The following is an 18,805-nucleotide window of genomic DNA, read 5'->3' on the forward strand; positions in this document are numbered from 1 at the left end:
GATTCTCCTGCCTCAGCCTCCCTAGTAGCTGTGATTACAGGCATGCGCCACTACGCCCAGCTACCTTTGTATTTTTAGTGGAGACCGGGTTTCTCTCCATGTTGGTCAGTTTGTTCTCGAACTCCCTACCTCAGGTGATCCGCCTGCCTCAGCCTCCCAAAGTGCTAGGATTACAGGCATGAAACACTGCACCCGGCCTTATTCGCTATTTTCTATGCATGCGAGGTATGTAGAAACATGATGGAAAACTGCACCAGCACGACTTTTGCTCCACCTCTACATACGACTCGACCTAATAAAAGCAATGTTTTCACCTTTGTTCAGGGAGGCACTGCTTTAAGAATTACCCCCAGTGTTTTCCTTACTTGTTGCAAGTAGTAAGATCCCCTTGTCAAATCCTTGGTTGTGGTCACTGTACTGTCACCGACCAAGTAAGCAAACTCATCCACTGGGTGAGGAATAGTCCTGCAAGAAAGTCTTGGCAGGAGGGACAAAGGTCGGCCAAAGGCTCACTCCACCACACCCACAGTCTCAACAAGAATAGGGAACACAAGAGGAAACTGCCTTACTAGCCCTTGCTTTCCCTAACTGTGGCCTCCGGAATCCGGTGTGGAAGACTCGTGCAGAAACTGCTGAGACCCTTCCCTATTCCCTGTCGCGGTCCACCTTACCCCAATGGCAACTTTCTGGCCGGGCAGGTCAAGAGCCCGGCTAAAAAGGTGAGAGAATGAGAGTGTAAACCGCCAGATTACTACTGTCAGTTACGAAAAAAAATGGTCCTCTGGAAGCGACGTTCTCTGTGCGTCAGGTAACACGCTGCAGGAAAGGTACACTAGGGCGTATCACGTGATCGTCAACCGCTGGGGCTAGCGGGCGCCTAGAACCCGGCGGTCGTCCATGGCCAGGAAGGTTCCAGTCACCTTCCTCTTTCTAATGCCATCCTTCGCGCCTCACCTAAGCAAGCGCCACCTTCTCGCAGCTTCCAGCCCCCTAAAGCCTGGGAAGTCTTGGCCTTCCCAAGGTGGGGAAACTGAGGAACGGACGTGAAGGGTGTTGTGGGACGCGCGGCCGTGGAGCTGGATTGCACCGAGTCCCAGCGCGCATCCGGGCTCCGGGAGTCAGAGACGGCGCGGAGCACTGGGCGACATCCGAGCTCAGGGCTCCGCGGGTCCGGTGGCCTCTTGTTTCACCTTCTTGCTCTTGGGCCATCTTCCCTAAGTGGGAAGACCTGCGTTTTGCTAATCAGTTACCCGAGACCTTGGAGCAACGGCCGCCTTTGTTTGCAAAACGCGCCTCATTTTGTGGCACCCGCCCTGCGCAGGTGGAGTCTTTAGATGGGGACACCTGGACGAGGCTCCGATGGGCAATGGGGGCTGGAAGTTTGTCAGGAGCACGGACATAGGTCGCCCTTCGGCCTGAATTTGGCGTAACTAGGACTGTGGGTACCTCCTGGCCCCAGACTGTTTATCAAAGCAAGCTTGCTGCAAGCTGTTGTAGATGAGCTTTAACCTCCGCTGGTCGGAGGTGCTCTGAAGACCTTCGGCTTTTTATTTTATTTCATTTCATTTCATTTCATTTCATTTCATTTTTTGAAACAGAATTTCGTTGTCGCCCAGGTTGGAGTGCAGTGGCGCCATCTTGGCTCACTGCAACTGCAGCCTCCTGGGTTCAAGTGATTCTCATGCCTCAGCCTCCTGAGTAGCTGGGATTACAGGCATGTGCCATCACGCCCACCTAATTTTTGCATTTTTTGGTAGGAACGGGGTTTCCCCATGTCCAGGCTGGTCTCAAACTCCTGGCCTCCTGTGATCCACCCGCCTCCGCCTCCCAGAAGTGTTGGGATTACAGGCGTGAGCCACCGCGTGAAGGGGTGGCCTGCCCCTCCACACCTGTGGGCGTTTCTCATTAGGTGGAAGGAGAGACTTGAGAAAAGAAATGAGACACGAGACAAAGTATAGAGAAAGAAAAAGTGGGCCCAGGGGACCAGCGCTCAGCTTACAGAGGACCCACGCCAGCACCGGTCTCTGAGTTCCCTTAGTATTTATTGATAATCATCTTTACCATCTTAAAGATAAGGGAGTGGCAGGACAATAGGATCATTTTAGGGAGAAAATTAGCAGTAAGACATATGGACAAAGATCTCTGTGACATGAATAAGTTCAAAGGAAAATGTTGTGCCTTGATACGCATATGCAAACATCTCCATAAACCTCTCAGCAGCATTGCTCCAGCCAGTCCCACCAGCAAGTCCCACCTTATGCCCTAAGACAGTTTTCTCCTATCTCAGTAAACAGAGCATACAATCGGGTCTCACACCTAGATGTTCCATTGCCCAGGGACGGGCAGGATTTTTAACCAGCAAGCTGCCTTCAGGCACTTGTTTAACAAAGACACATCCTGCACAGCCCAAAATCCATTAAACCTTGAGTCACCACAGCACATGTCTCTTGCAAGGACAAGGTTGGGGGTAGGGTCACAGATTAACAGCATCTCAAATACAGAATCAAATGGAGTCTCTTATGTCTGCTTCTTTCTATATAGACACAGTAACAGGCTGATCTCTCTTTCTTTTCCCCACAACTGCGCCCAGTCTGGAAACTTTTTTGTTTTTTTTTTTTTTGACACGGAGTCTCACTCTGTCACCCAGACTGGAGTGCACTGGCGCTCCAGCGGGTGCGATCCTGGCCCATTGCAATCTCCGCTTCCCGGATTCAAGCATTTCCCCTGTCTCAGCCTCCTGAGTAGCTGGGACTACACGTGACTGCCACCACACCCGGCTAATTTTTGCATTAGATCACCTCAGGTGATCCACCCACCTCGGCCAGCGCGCCTGGCCTTCAAAACACTTTTTTGTTGTTGTTGTTGAGACAGAGTCTCGCTTTGTCGCCCAGACTGGAGTGCAGTGGCCGGATCTCAGCTCACTGCAAGCTCCGCCTCCCGGGTTCACGCCATTCTCCTGCCTCAGCCTCATGAGTAGCTGGGACTACAGACGCCCGCCACCTCGCCCAGCTAGGTTTTTGTATTTTTTAGTAGAGACGGGGTTTCACCGTGTTAGCCAGGATGGTCTCCATCTCCCGACCTCGTGATCCGCCCGTCTCGGCCTCCCAAAGTGCTGGGATTACAGGCTTGAGCCACAGCACCCGGCCTTTTTTTTTTTTTTGAGGCGGAGTCTTGCTCTGTTGCCCAGGCTGAAGTGCAGTGGCAAGATCTCCACTCATTGCAAGCTCCGCCTCCCGGGTTCACGCCATTCTCTTGCCTCAGTCTCCCGAGTAGCTGGGACTACAGGCGCTCTTCACCACGCCCGGCTAATTTTTTTGTATTTTTAGTAGAGACGGGGTTTCACCATGTTAGCCAGGATGGTCTTGATCTCCTGACCTCGTGATTTGCCCGCCTCAGCCTCCCAAAGTGCTGGGATTACAGGCGTGAGCCACTGTGCCTGGCCCCTATTTTTTAAATGTTTAAAAATTTAAGATTTTTTCCTAAATAATTCTGAACATGATGTGTCTTTCTGGTTAAACTGCATTAAAATGTTTTTCTGTGAAAATGCTTTTGTGCCTGTTGCATACAACCGTTTCAGATGAAAAGTCTGGATAAGAGTAGGAGATGATTTCAACGGCCGGGCGACATGTTTACTTTGTTGGAAGGACACGTGGGAATATAATGAAGCCAAAAATATGGGGATATTGTAAGTTAAAAATATGGTTTGCCCTCTATTCTTTCAATATCCACAAAACTTCTGAAACACGCCCTACATGTGTCCTTGAGTGTATTACTAATAAAGTATACAATATAACGCTTCAATTTAAAGTGGTATAGAATTGCCAACATTTATACAGAACTTAGTATTTGTCAAGCACTGTTCTAAGTGCTCCACAGGTTTTAGCACCTATTACCCTCAGTGAAGTTATTACCCAGTGAATAGTCCCATATTACAGATAAACTACCTCACCATGAGACTGAGTAATTTGCTCAAAGTCACACAGAGCCAGGATCAGCTTCTCTATTTTTTTTCTTTGTTGTTGTTTGTTTGTTTTCAAATAGGTGGGGTGACTATGTTGCCCAAGCTGGTCTCCAGCTCCTAGGCTCAGATCCTTTGGCCTCAGCCTCCCTGGAGTAGCTGGGGACTAGAGGTACACGCCACCACACTGGGCAAGATCTGCTTTTTTAAGTAGTCTTCTGTATTCTTAGTGCAAAGGAGAGCTGGACTGGAAGTCTGGAGGCCTGTACTTCAGACCTAGCTCTACTAGTTACCCAGTTGTTTGACTTATTGATTGATTGATTGATTGATTGAGACAGAGTTTCGCTCTTATTGCCCAGGCTGGAGTGCAATGACGCGACCTCGGCTCACTGCAACCTCCACCTCTCAGGTTCAAGTGATTCTTCTGCCTCAGCCTCCTGAGTAGCTGGGATTACAGGCATGCACCACCACACCCTGCTAATTTTTGGTAGTTTTAGTAGAAACGAGGTTTCACCATGTTGGCCAGGCTGGTCTCGAACTCCTGACTTCAGGTGATCCACCTGCCTCAGCCTCCCAAAGTGCTGGGATTACAGGCGTGAACCACCAAGCCCAGCCTGGATTGACTCTTGAATAACATGGGTTTGAATTGCATGGGTCCACTTATACACTGCATTTTTTCAACCAAATGCAGATTGAACATACAGTATTCACGGGATGTGAAACCGTGTATGGGGAGGGCTCACTTTTCGTATACTCTTATTCCTCAGGGCCAGCTGTGGGACTTTGGTATGCTTGGATTTTGCTATACTTGGGGGTCCTGTAGTGGTTATAAGACCAATAACTAATCCTCTGTGTATACTGAGAGACAACTGTACTGTAAAGCTGTGTCTCAAGTTTCTTCACCTGAAAAATAAGGATTCTACATCAGTGCTATTGACTTCTCAAGAGTTATGAACATCAATACAATGAGTTTTAAAAGTAGAAGCATTTGGCTGGGTGTGGTGGCTCACGCCTGTAATCCTAGCACTTTGGGAGGCTGAGGTGGGTGGATTACCTGAGGTTGGGAGTTCAAGACCAGCCTGGCCAACGTGGTAAAACCCTGTCTTTACCAAAAATACAAAAAATTAACCAGGTGCAGTGGCGCACACCTGTAATCCCAGCTACTTGGGAAGCTGAGGAAGGAGAATTGCTTGAACCTGGGAGGTGCAGGTTGTGGTAAGCCTAGATTGTGCCACTGCATTCCAGCCTGGCCTACAGAGTAAGACTTCATCTCAAAAAACAAAAAAAAAAAAACAAAAACCACAAAAAAAGTAGAAGGATTTTTAAAGCAGTAAAACACTGTATGAAACAGATGTTATATTGCAATTGTTTTATAGTCTTGGCTATTGAAGTAGGCCAATTAGGCAATTTACTGTTATGACCCAGATGACTATATTTATGTCCCTGAAGTATAATTATCTTTAAATTTGAATTGTAATTAACATTTTTTTTTTGCCAGATGAAATAATTCATTCGGTTCTGATAATAAACCACATTTGCACAATAGCTGTATCCTTGTAAAGTCAATTATGTAGATAATAACCTTAGAAATCACCTCAGAAACACTAATTACTAGTAAAAAATGAGTTTCTCAATTGTTTATAATACTAATAATATAGCAAATTATAGAGTGAAATTTTGATGTTTTAAAGTCCAGTGGACTCTGAAATATATAGACATAGAATGACAGTAATCACTGATTTTTTTTTTTTTTTTTTTTTTGAGATGGAGTCTTGCTCTGTCACCAGGCTGGAGTACAGTGGCACAATCTTGGCTCACTGCAACCTCTGCCTCTCGGGTTCAAGCAATTTTCCTGCCTCAGTCTCCCAAGTAGCTGGGACTACAGGCATGCGCCACCACACCCAGCTAATTTTTGTATTTTTAGTAGAGACGGAGGTTTCACTATGTTGGCCAGGATGGTCTTGATCTCCTGACTTCGTGATTCACCCACCTCAGCCTCCCAAAGTGCTGGGATTGCAGGTGTGAGCCACCACACCTGGCCTAATCATTGATTTTTAAAAATGATTCTATATTGACAATAATTTCGCATTTTTATGAGCCAATAAATCCTTATTGTTTATGAATGTTTATATTTAGTTATATTACTTGCATCAGATGAGTACTAGTAGTTACACTGAACTATGCTATGGCCACAGCCTCTTCTCCTGCTTAGCTTGGAACTCTAAATACCAACCCCAGCTGCCATGGAATAGGGCTCTGTATCTGGTGGATGCTCATTAACAGTTGTTAGCCAACTCTGAAAGGTGTCTTCTTAGCATGCAAATACTTGTAAAAATTTTACAGAAGTGTGACAAATTTTAACAGTCTACCTTCAGTTGATTTCTTTTTTTTTTTTAGACGGAGACTTGCTCTGTTGCCCAGGCTAGAGTGCAGTGGCTCACTGCAACCTCCGCCTCCCGGATTCAAGTGATTCTCCTGCCTTAGCCTCCCAAGTAGCTGGGATTACAGGTGCCTGCCACCATGCCCAGCTAATTTTTTGTATTTTTAGCAGAGACGGGGTGTCACCCAGTTGGCCAGGTTGGTCTTGAACTCCTGACCTCAAGTGCTCCACCTGCCTCGGCCTCCCAAAGTGCTGGGATTACAGGTGTGAGCCACTGTGCCCAGCCTAGTTGATATATTTTAATCTCCCTTGATTCTCTGGAGAAGAAATGCCCTGTATATTTTCTCTTTTGCTTTCTTTTTGGAGGCTGGCTGTTGTGTTTCTGAACATGCTCTGTACTTCTTGTGGTCTCCTAATGAATTTTAAGTGAGTATTATCAAGATAGTTTACATTAATTTGGGCTAACTCACTATCTGTGTGTGCCTGTTTGCTTCATATTTTATCATCAGCAAAACACTGGTGCAGCCGGGCGCGGTGACTCACGCCTGTAATCCCAGCACTTTGGGAGGCCGAGGCGGGCGGATCACAAGGTCAGGAGATCCAGACCACGGTGAAACCCCGTCTCTACTAAAAATACAAAAAATTAGCCGGGCGCGGTGGCGGGCGCCTGTAGTCCCAGCTACTCAGGAGGCTGAGGCAGGAGAATGGCGTGAACCCGGGAGGTGGAGCTTGCAGTGAGCCGAGATCGCACCACTGCACTCCAGCCTGGGTGACAGAGCTAGACTCCGTCTCAAAAAAAAAAAAAAAAAAAAAAAAAACTGGTGCAAATGCATGGTTGGGGCACATGATATAAAACACCAGTCTCTAACTTGTATTATGGCTTTAATTTTCTCTCTGTTCTTGCTTTATGATCAAAAGCAGAGTGCATTTTCTGCCTGCTTTTTATTGGAATGTTGGGGAGTGATTAAAGAACTAAGACATATTTTGAAAAAATGTGCCTTTGATGTGAAGTGATACTTATCGTGAATTAGTCAATATTGTACACTTATACAATTAAACAACCTATGGATTTAACTTATAAATGCCTTCAAGAATCACTGTTGCAATTCAACACATTATATATAAAACATATATATAACATATAATTATATAATATATAATATACAATATATAATTATTATGTATTTTATATTATATAATAAATAATATATATCACTACCTATTATTATATATTATATATTATATTATATATATATATAGTGTGTGTGTGTGAGACAGGGTCTGGACAGGTCTGCCCAGGCTGGAGTGCAGTGTCACCATCTCGGCTTACTGCAGCTTCAACTTCCCAGGTTCAAGCAGTCTTCCCACTTCAGCTTCCCAAGTATCTGGGACTACAGGCATGCACCACCAGGCCTGGCTAATTTTTGTATTTTTAGTAGAGACAGGGTTTTTGCCATGTTGCCCAGGCTTGTCTCAAACTCCTGAGCTCAAGCGATCCACCTGCCTCGGTCTCCCAATGTGCTGGGATTACAGGTGTGAGCCACGGCGCCTGGCCTGAAATGTGTACACTTTTTAATTTAAGTGTAGCAGGACGAGCGGCAGACAAAACCTCTCAGACACGGAGTTGTAGGAGGAAGGGCTTTATTCAGCTGGGAGCATCGGCAAGCTACTGCCTTAAAATCCGAGCTCCCTGAGTGCACAATTTCTGTCCCTTTTAAGGGCTCACAACACTAAAGATTTCACATGAAAAGGTAGTGATTGATTTGAGCAAGCAGTGGGTATGTGACAGGGGCTGCATGCACCGGTGGTCAGAGAGAAACAGAACAGAGCAGGGAGTTTCACAATGTTCTTTTTTTTTTTTTTTTTTTTTTTTTGAGACGGAGTTTCACTCTTGTTGCCCAGGGTGAAGTGCAATGGCATGATCTCGGCTCACCGAAACCTCTGCCTCCCAGGTTCAAGCGATTCTCTTACCTCAGCCTCCCTAGTAGCTGGGATTATAGGCATGTGCCACCACGCCTGGGCAATTTTGTATTTTTAGTAAAGACAGGGTTTCTCCATGTTGGTCAGGCTGATTTTGAACTCCTGACCTCAGGTGATCCGCTCGCCTTGGCCTCCCAAAGTGCTGGGATTACAGGCGTGAGCCACCGCCCCTGGCCCACAGTGTTCTTTTATACGACGCGGGGAATCTAAGGACAACATCGGTTTTTAAGTCATGAGTTGATTTTTAACTACTAGGTTTAGGCCAGGCAGGTCCAGGTCCGGTTTGGGGCCTGGCGCCGGGCTGCCTGTCTTTGGTTTCACTTCCTTGTTTTGTTTTGTTTTTTAAACAGGTACTGAGTATAAAACAATATGAGAGGGTCTCTCTCTTGCCTCATAAGAATGAAAGAAGACTGGCTGAACCGCCCACTCCAGAGCGTTGCGAGGATGGGGATCAAACACTCAGCGGACCGGGCAGGCTGTCAGTGTTCGCAGGCCGCTCAACACGACGCGGGCATATGGCAGCGAACAGGAGAGGAGATGTCGCGGTCCCAGCAGTCTGTCTCCGCCGCTCTTGGCTGCCTGGTCCCGGCCCCGGTGCAGGGGTAGGACGATTACTTGGGATCTTGGATCCGGACTAGGAGGGCAAGGTAGAAGAGCAAAGCGGGCCAGTACTGAGGGTGCGATTTGCGACCGTTCTGCCTAAACGACAGCAGATGCTCGCGCTCGCGCACGCGCAGAAAGAGTTGGCTGCCACGCTCCCTGCTGCGCCCGAGGACCTCACGTCACACCGAGGGCCTCATGTGACCTCGCAGCAGCCAGCGAAGCAGGGTAGTCAGCATCTCCGCAACTAACCTGGGTCAGCTGGCCGTCGGGACCAGGTTCTTTCCCGGGGCTCAGCGCAGTCGCTGAGCTAACGCCACAGTCTGGAAGTTGCCTGTTTCGTCAGAGCGGGGGGAATACTTGGGCAGGAAAGAGGAACTGAGGCCCAAGCATCCGCGGGACTCCTTTAGAGCGGGACCTGCCGGTGTCCACGCGCCCCACTTAGTAATAGGTTTCCACGCCAGTCTGGGACCTTCCGGAGCGGTGACCTCAGAGGCGCATCCATGGAGGGGCCCGTGAAGGTGTCGCCAGCCTCTGGGCTGTCCTTAAGGATTTTTTTTTTTTTTTTTTTTGAGACGGAGTCTCGCTTTGTTATCCAGGCTGGAGTGCAGTGGCGCGATCTCGTCTCACTGCAACTCCCTCCTCCTGGGTTCAAGCGATGCTCCTACCTCAGCCTCTCGAGTAGCTGGGACTCCACGAGCGCGCCACCACGCCCAGCTACTTCGAGGGGAACACTTCAACAATGACCATGTCGTAAGCTTCCGGGAGCGCAAGTTCCGTGTGCTGGAGGCACCCGTGTGGAGTGTGTTCTGCTCCCGCAGGTGTGAGCCTTCAGATGGGGAACGTGCGCTGGAAATTTCTGAGAAATGCTTGAACCAGGCCGGCTCTGGGCTGAAATTGAAAAAAATTAGAAGTGCAGGTGCATCCTGGTTCTTCTCAGTGTATCGGAGTCGCGCTGTTTCAACCTTCGTTTTTGCACTTCAACGTTAGCTCTTCAGGGTATTAAATTTAGGGCTTTTGTGCTGTCAGAGGCAGATGACCAAACCTATCAAACATTCCGCAGAGGTGAAATGAATTTTCTTAACTGGCTAAAGTGTCTCAACTGCCAGGCCCTTGCGGGCCTTTGTTCCGTAACGTTCTTAGCTAAGAAAGATTACACGATCAATGAATTTGGGCAGAGTAATTGCTAAGTTTCCTCTTTCAAATTATACTTTGGTGTAAAGACTCAATTTCAATGCTACAAAACTCTAATTTCAGCTTATTTGAAACATTCTACGAGCTCTACACGCAGATGTTTTCTTGGTTTTGAGGGACACGGTGAGGATAAAGGGAATATGATATTCATGGTGGTAATGGCAGAAATGTTTACTCCACACACAAGACGAATTTTTCCCATACTAGAAGACAATTGAGTATATTCCTAATAAGGTGTACAATATCGAGCTTCCAAGTCTACTTAGGAGACAAGGTGATGAGAGATTATGATAAGAACAACAAGTCATAAACATAATGGTGACTGAATTATCTATAATCACCAAAGACTCAATGACTCATCTCCCATGCTATCTCAAAGACATTTCACCCAGTTTTTTCCTCCATTGGTTCAAAATAAGATCACTGTCTTCTCCCCGACATGCCTTTTTTTTTTTTTTTAATTTAGATGGGGTCTCACTCTGTCACCCAGGCTGCAGTGCAGTGACCTGATCTTGGCTCACTGCAGCCTCCACTTCCCACCTCACCCTCCTGAGTAGATGGGACTACAGGCACAGGCCATCACGCCTGGGTATAACATGCTTTTAAAATTTGACTTCTAGGACACCCATTCTCTTGGTTTTCCCCTACTTCTATGTCTGCTCCTTCTCAGTGTTTTTTTTTTTTTTTTTTTTTTTTTTTCTAATTCTCTCTTCTCATCACCTTTTCATTTGGAGTGTCTCCAAGTGTAATTTATGGTCCTCTTCTGTATCTAACCCTCACTTTCTTGGTGATCTTGCTGATCTTACCATGTCTCATGGGTTTAAATTTTATCTCCTATGCACCTCTGGTTATACATTTATCAAATGCCATACTTTTACATCCAACTACCTTCTTTTTTTTTTTTGAGACGGAGTCTTGCTCTGTCACCCAATCTGGAGTGCAGTGGCGTGATCTCAGCTCACTGCAAGCTCCACCTCCCGGGTTCACACCATTCTCCTGCCTCAGCCTCCCGAGTAGCTGGGACTACAGGTGCCCGCCACCATGCCCGGCTAATTTTTTGTATTTGTAGTAGAGACGGGGTTTCACCGTGTTAGCCAGGATGGTCTCGATATCCTGACCTTGTGATCCGTTCACCTCCGCCTCCCAAAGTGCTGGGATTACAGGTGTAAGCCACCACGCCTAGCCCCAACTGCCTTCTTGACATCTCCTCACAGATGTCCAATAAATATCTGAAAATTGATGTGTCAATACTGAACTCATGATCTTCCTCTCTATACGTGCTCCACTATGGCCTTTCCCATTGTAAATGACAGCAATTCCATCCTTTTAGTTGTTTATGCCAAAGCCTGCTTTCTTCCACTGCACCAGTCATCAGGACGTCATGTTGGCTCTACCTTCAAAACATGTCCCAAATCTGACCTTTTCTCAACTGCCTCCACAGTGAACACCTTAGTTAGCTGTATTATCATTGCAGGATCCCCCTAACAGGTGTCTCTGCCTCTACCCTACTACCCTCCCCGCCCCAGCCCCCTAGTCTCAACACAGCAGCCGGAGTGAGTGTTTTAAAAGCTAAGTCGGATCACATCACCCTTCTGTAGAAAATACTCTCATGGCTTCTGGTTTCATTCAGAGTAAAATCCAAAATCCTTAGAATAGCCTTCAAGGCCTGAAATGACCGAATTCTGTTAGTCATGGTTCTAGCAGGAAACAGCTGGCATGTTCAAATTAGGATAGTTCAAGGAGAATTTTAAAAAGGGGTTATTCTAAAAGGTGTGAGCAGAGGAAAGGGAATGATTGTACAGCAACCTTGGGTCTAGTAACAGCAGGGCTTTTACAGCATCCCTATGCTGGAAGGGGCAAGGAACGGAGTGGTACCAGATCCCCCAAACAGAGAGGACTAAAGCGATAGCCACCTGTCAGGAGTTGAATCCCTTCAGTTGAGGGATAGGGATGCAGCCAGCCAGTGGGCATCTTGCTTAGAGGGAGCAAGAGTAATGAATACCCAGATGCCACTCTCCTCACTCGCTCTCTTTTGTGGGTGCCCTGTTAGGAGATCCAACAGAAAGCCAGATGGCAAGGGGGTAGTCCCTAGAGGGCACCTCCCTGGACTCACAGCAGGATGGAAGAAGGTGAAGGGTGGTCTGGAGGGCCACATATGGGATACTGAGCACCCTCTCTAAGCTCAGCCTGGCCCTCCCCTTCCATTCACTCCCTCAAACCACACTGGCCTTGTTATCCTGTAAGATTCTCATGCTGGCCGGGCGCGGTGGCTCAAGCCTGTAATCCCAGCACTTTGGGAGGCCGAGACGGGCGGATCACGAGGTCAGGAGATCGAGACCATCCTGGCTAACACGGTGAAACCCCGTCTCTACTAAAAAATACAAAAAACTAGCCGGGCGAGGTGGCGGGCGCCTGTAGTCCCAGCTACTCGGGAGGCTGAGGCAGGAGAATGGCGTAAAACCGGGAGGTGGGGCTTGCGGTGAGCTGAGATCCAGCCACTGTACTCCAGCCTGGGCGACACAGCGAGACTCCGTCTCAAAAAAAAAAAAAAAAAAAAAAAAAAAAAAAAAAAGATTCTCATGCTTCTCTCTTAGGGCCTGTTTTAGGTACCCCCTCTGCCTGGAATATTCTTTCTCACATATTTTTTGGGCTAATGTCCTCATCTCCTTTGGCCTTTGCTCAACTCTCATTATCCTCTCAAATAGGACATCTTGGCTGGGCATGGTGGTTCATGCCTGTAATCCTAGCACTTTGGGAGGCCGAGACAGGTGGATCACCTGAGATCAGGAGTTTGAGACCAGCCTAGCCAACATGGTGAAACCCCGTCTCTACTAAAAATACAAAAATTAGCTAGGCGTGGTGGCATGTGCCTGTAATCCCAGCTACTCAGGAGGCTACTCCTAGCTACTCAGGAGACTGAGGCAGGAGAATCCCTGGAACCCAGGAGGTGGAGGCTGCATTGAGCCGAGATTGTACCACCACACTCCAGTCTGGGTGACAGAGCGAGACTCCATCTCAAAAAAAAAAAACCCAAAAAGGACACCTTGATCACCCATTCAGCACTGCCACCCACCACCCAGCACTCCTGACCCTGCTACACTGCTGTACTTTTTCTTTCATCCATAGCACTTAACTTCCTGCATACTCTAACCTTCACTTATTTATTGTGCACTGTTTATTTCCTCCATCCCTCCACTAAGATTGAGCTCCGCAAGTGAAAGGATCTTTGTCAGCTTAGTTGATTGATGTATTCTAAGTGCCTAGATCACATAATGTTTGTTGAATGAATTAACAGTCCTTTAGTACTTACCGGGCGTGGTGGCGGATGCCTGTAGTCCCAGCTACTCAGGAGGCTGAGGCAGGAGAATGGCATGAACCTGGGAGGCGGAGCTTGCAGTGAGCCAAGATCCTGCCACTGCACTCCAGCCTGGGCGACAGAGCGAGGCTCCATCTCAAAAAAAAAAAAAAGAGGTTCACCATGGCAATGCAAAAAAAAATTTTTTTTTTTTTTCTTGAGACGGAGTCTCACTCTGTGTCGCCCGGGCTGGAGTGCAGTGGCAGGATCTCAGCTCACTGCAAGCTCCGCCTCCTGGGTTCATGCCATTCTCCTGCCTCAGCCTCCCAAGTAGCTGGGATTACAGGTGCCCACAACCACACCTGGCTAATTTTTTTTTTTTTTGGTATTTTTAGTAGAGACCGGGTTTCACTGCCTTGGCCAGGTTGGTCTCAAACTCCCAGCCTCAGGTGATCCACCTGCCTCAGCCTCCCAAAGTACTGGGATTACAGGCGTGTGCCACTGTGCCCAGCCAACAATGCAAATTGATAGCTTATCTTTACAGGTGCAGTCACCCCAGCCCACCAGACACAAATGTATACCTGATTGTTCCCCTACCCCATTTTGTCCGTATTGTCTTATGTAAAATGCAGATTCCCCACATTTTTTCCCAGCCTCTTTTGTTTATGTAAAAACTGTGTGCTTCTCAATATCCTGCCCTTTCCCCTTTAAATTTGGAACCCTCAAAATCATCTTCGGAGAAAGCACAGACCAGTCTCCTGGGCGCTTTCTTCACTTTGGCAAATAAATCTCCTAAAATGATTGAGACTTGTCTCATCATTTTCCTCCATTGACATCTGGTAATCAGGAAGGGATCCTAGATGAAAGTGGCCCAGCCTGCAGCAGTTCGCCTCTCGGTGCTTGGTGTTGGCTTGGGCACCTTATAGCCCAAACTGACAAGACAATTTGCCAAAGTCCAGGACCTCTTTCCTCCAGGAATCTCTGATCTTCCAGCATTTTTCAGCTGGGGGTCTGAGGTTTATTTGCTGTTTAAAAAAAAAAAAACTCCCTTTTTGTGGGAGTTTTTCTACTCACTTCCACCAAGGAAGGCGAATTCATCTGCTTCTGCATCAGTGGAGAGCGGTCTCCAGCTTGGGCTCCATCACTAGGTAAGAAACTGGTTTGGGATTCTGTCTTCCTGCAAATTCTCTTAAATAACTAAAATTAGCATGAACAACCAGCTGGTGTTAGCTTCTGCTTACACTTAGAGCACTCAGAAATAGTATAATTTGTGTCATCATTGTTAGTTGTGCTTAACTGTTTTGTTGTTTGTTTCTGTCTTGGTCAAATCAGAAGGGGAATCCTAAATTACTGGGAACAAGGCCTCTGAAGTGGGAGGAAAACAGCCAACAAGAGGGAAAAAAGTAAGAGAAAAGAAAAGATTTTTAATTTTAACTATTAAAGGGGCTTTATTTACATAACAAGGCCACCTTTTTGCCAGCCGAGACCAAACTGAAAGAGCAATGGCTGTATTTCTGAAATAACAGCATTTTGTCCTAGCTGAAATATGGTAATAAGATTTTAAAAAGACCGGACGCAATGACTCACACTTGTAATCCCACCACTTTGGGAGGCCAAGGCAAGTGGATCATGAGGTCAGGAGTTCAAGACCAGCCTGACTAACATGGTGAAACCCTGTTACTACTAAAAATACAAAAATTAGCCAGCCGTGGTGGTGCACACCTGTAGTCCCAGCTACTTGGGAGGCTGAGGCAGGAGAATTGCTTGAACCCAGGAGGCAGAGGTTGCAGTGAGCCGAGATTGCACCACTGCACTCCAGCCTAGGTGACAAAGCAAGACTCTGTTTCAGAAATAAATAAATGAAATAAAAATAGCTAGGCATGGTGGCATGCCTGTAGTCCCAGCCACTCAGGAGGCTGAGGAAGGATTCTCTGAGCCCAAGAGTTCAAGGCCGCAGTGAACTATGATTGTGCCACTGCACTCCAGTCTGGGAGACAGAGTGAAATCCTGTCTCTAAGAAAAAAAAGAAAGGCCTGAAAACTGTTTTTTTTTTTTTTTTTGAGACAGAGTTTCATTCTGTCACCCAGACTGGAGTGCAGTGGTGCGATTTCGGCTTACTGAAACTTCCACCTCCCGGGTTCAAGTGATTCTCATGCCTTACCCTCCCAAGTAGCTGGAATTACAGATGTGTGTCACTATGCCTGGCTAATTTTTGTATTTTTAGTAGAGACGCAGTTTCACCATATTGCCCAGGCTGGTCTTGAACTCCTGACCTCAAGTGATTCACCCGCTTTGGCCTCCCAAAGTGCTAGGATTACAGGAATGAGCCACTGTGCTCAGTCAATAATTAAAAATTTTAAAAAGAACACACACACAGACACACACACACACACTAAAAAGAGCCTGGAATGCTACAAGTATATTATAGTTTATTGAAGTAAAATTATATTTATGACATCATGAACAATTGTCTTACGACTCAGTGACAAGGCTTGAAATTTAAAAAAGCAAAAAAGGGAACAATTGACTGTTTGCCAGTCCATTAAAATACATACTGCTGGCCGGGCATGGTGGCTCATGCCTGTAATCCGAGCACTGTTAAACCAATTATCTCTTTTTTTGATAAATTAATAAATAAAATTTATTCATTCCAGCTACTTGGGAGGCTGAGGCATGAGAATTATTAATGAATGTGATTTATTAATGAATAAATGTGATTTATTAATGAATCACATTCTCTAAAATATTCCAAATCAGAAAATGTTGTGTTAAATACTTGTCAAGTTTCACAAGGTGATTAAACATACAATTGTGGGGTCCCACTCAGAACACCGGAGTTAGTATAAAGATTATTTTAAGCTGAAGACATCTGAGATGGAACAGATGCACAAAGAAGCTTCCTTGGGACTTCCCTTATTTGATTAAAAGTAGAAACTTCTGAGAAATGAGGACTGACATAAATTTCCTGTTTGGGGTGGCTTCTACTCCCAGGGGAGAGACCAAGAGTAAACCTACCATAAATCCCCTCTCTGGCCGAGTTTTATGACCCTGAAAAAGACCACTCACAGCTATATAAGAAAGTTTGTGATAATGTTTGCATGTCTTCCATTTGTTCTTCTAAAAATACATTTGTCTTTTTTAGAGAAACCTATTTGTCCTTCCTATAGAGGTCCTTTTTTTGGCTAGGCGCATCGGCTCACGCATGTAACCTCAGCACTTTGGAAGGCTGAGGGAGGCAGATCACCTGAGGTCAGGCGTTCAAGACCAGCCTGGCCAACATGGTGAAACCCCGTCTCTACTAAAAATACAAAAATTAACTAAGCATGGTGGCGGGCACCTGTAGTCCCAGCTATTCGGGAGGCTGAGGCAGGAGAATTGCTTGAACTTGGGAGGCAGAGGTTGCAGTGAGCTGAGATTGCGCCACTGTACTCCAGCCTGGGCAACATAGTGAGACCCTGTCTCAAAAGAAAAGAAGTCCAGGCCGGGCACGGTGGCTCATGCCTGTAATCCCAGCACTTTGGGAAGCTGAGGCGAGAGGATCACAAGGTCAAGAGATTGAGACCATCCTGGCCAACATGCTGAAACCCATCTCTACTAAAAATATAAAAATTTGCTGAGCGTGGTGGTGTGCACCTGTAATCCCAGCTACTTAGGGGGCTGAGGCAGGAAAACTGCTTGAACCTGGGAGGCAGAGGTTGCAGGGAGATGAGATGGTACCACTGCACTCCATCCTGGTGACAGAGTGAGACTCCGTATCATTAAAAAAAAAATTAGTAGGCCGTGGTGGTACGTGCCTGTAGTCCCAGCTACTTGGGGGGCTGAGGTGAGAGGATCACTTGAGCCCTGGCAGTCGAGGCTGCAGTGAGCCAAGATCACACTACTGCACTCCAGCCTAGGTGCCAGAACAAGAGCCTGTTTAAAAAAAAAAGATAAAAAATAATTTAAAAAGAGAGAGAGAGGGTTCCCACTCTCTTGCCCAGGCTGGTCTCATGTGGTCCTCCTGCCCCAGCCTCCCAAAGTGCTAGGATTACAGGCGTGAGCCACCATGCTGGGCTGTGAGACTCTTGTTTTTACAGAAAATTAAAAATTAGCCAGCGTGGTGGCATGTACCTATAGTCCCAGCTATTTGGGAGGCTGAGGTGGGAGGACTGGCCAGGCCCAGGAGGTCAAGGCTGCGGGGAGCTGAGATTGCACAAGTGCACTCCACCCTGGGCAACAAAGCAAGACCCTTCCCAAAAAATAAAATAAAAATAAAAATGAAAAATAAATTGGAGTCAGGCAAGGTGGCACATGCTTGAAATCCCAGCACTTTAGATGGCTGAGGCAGGAGGATCCTTTGAGCCTGGGAATTTGAGACCAGCCTGGGCAGCATAGTGAGACCCTGTCTCTATAAAAATAAATTTAAAAGTTAGCTGGCCACGATGGTGCAGGCCTATGGCCTCAGCTACTCGGTAGGCTGAGGTGAGAGGATTGCTTGAGCCCAGGAGATCTAGGCCGTGGTGAGCCATGACTGTGCCACTGCAAAATCAGACCTGGGTGACAAAGTGAGATTCTATCTCAAATAAAATAATTGCTGGCTGGGTGCAGTAGCTCACGCCTGTAATCCCAGCACTTTGGGAGGCTGAGGCAGGTGAATCACCTGAAGTCAGGAGTTCGAGAACAGCCTGGCCAACATGGTGAAACCCCATCTCTACTAAAAATACAAACTTAGCCAGGCCTGGTGGCGTGTGCCTACACTCCCAGCTACTTGGGAGGCTGAGGCAGGAGAACAGCTTGAACCCGGGAGGCGGAGGTTGCAGTGAGCTGAGATTGTGCCATTGCACTCCAACCTGGGCAACAGAGTGAGGCTCTGTCTCAAAAACAAATAAATAAATAAAATGAAATAAAATAAAATAATAGTAACTGCTATCATGTCTGTTGATCCAAAGTTCTATTTTGGCAGTATTATATGTCTTGTGATTAAAACAAAGTGAAAACCATAATTATTTTCTAAGTTGTGCTTCTTTGGGTAGTCAAAAGTTCTTGAAATCTGGTGCGTTACAGTAAGATCAATAAAAACAGTTCTTGGGATAGAAAACCTCAGGATTAGGGTGTCAGGACATATTTTCAGAAGTGAACACTAGATGTCAGCTTTCAGGCAAGCTTTTCTGAGTCACTGACCCATTTTTCCCTCCTGACAAAACCCAAGCCAAGTCTTTTCTGAACGTAGAAACGTTCCTCCCCAGGGAAACCCACTTCCCCAGGGCTCTCCCACTGACACCCCTGTTAGGGTAACAGTTGAGCTATTAAAGTTAGCAGGAACTAAACTAGAAAGTGAAGCACCATAGAGATTTCCGGGGAGACATTAACTAAAAAACAGAGAAACAAACAAAAAATCTAACCTGCAATTCCCTCCCTC

The 18,805-nt window shown here is 46.7% G+C and overlaps 1 long non-coding RNA gene across 8 annotated transcripts in view; it reads right to left on the reverse strand.

Annotated features, from left to right (window-relative positions):
- The window catches only part of LOC123569226 (uncharacterized), a 57,729-nt gene that overhangs the window by 24,881 nt on the left and 14,043 nt on the right, over positions 1–18,805 (reverse strand). Inside the window, exons 3-4 of one of the 8 annotated variants that reach the window (XR_012424709.1) lie at positions 13,423–13,563; positions 7,963–9,809 (exon numbers count right to left, since the gene is read on the reverse strand). The exons of 3 other annotated variants lie outside the window; for them this stretch is intronic. This is a non-coding gene — a long non-coding RNA (uncharacterized lncRNA). Of the gene's footprint in view, positions 1–7,962; positions 9,964–13,422; positions 13,564–18,805 lie in introns of those variants that run through there. 4 more of the 8 variants (XR_010581578.1, XR_012424707.1, XR_012424705.1 and 1 more) reach the window with 4 other exon arrangements.

This window comes from Macaca fascicularis, chromosome 15, assembly GCF_037993035.2.
Source record: "Macaca fascicularis isolate 582-1 chromosome 15, T2T-MFA8v1.1".
In the NCBI taxonomy this organism is placed as follows: domain Eukaryota; kingdom Metazoa; phylum Chordata; class Mammalia; order Primates; family Cercopithecidae; genus Macaca; species Macaca fascicularis.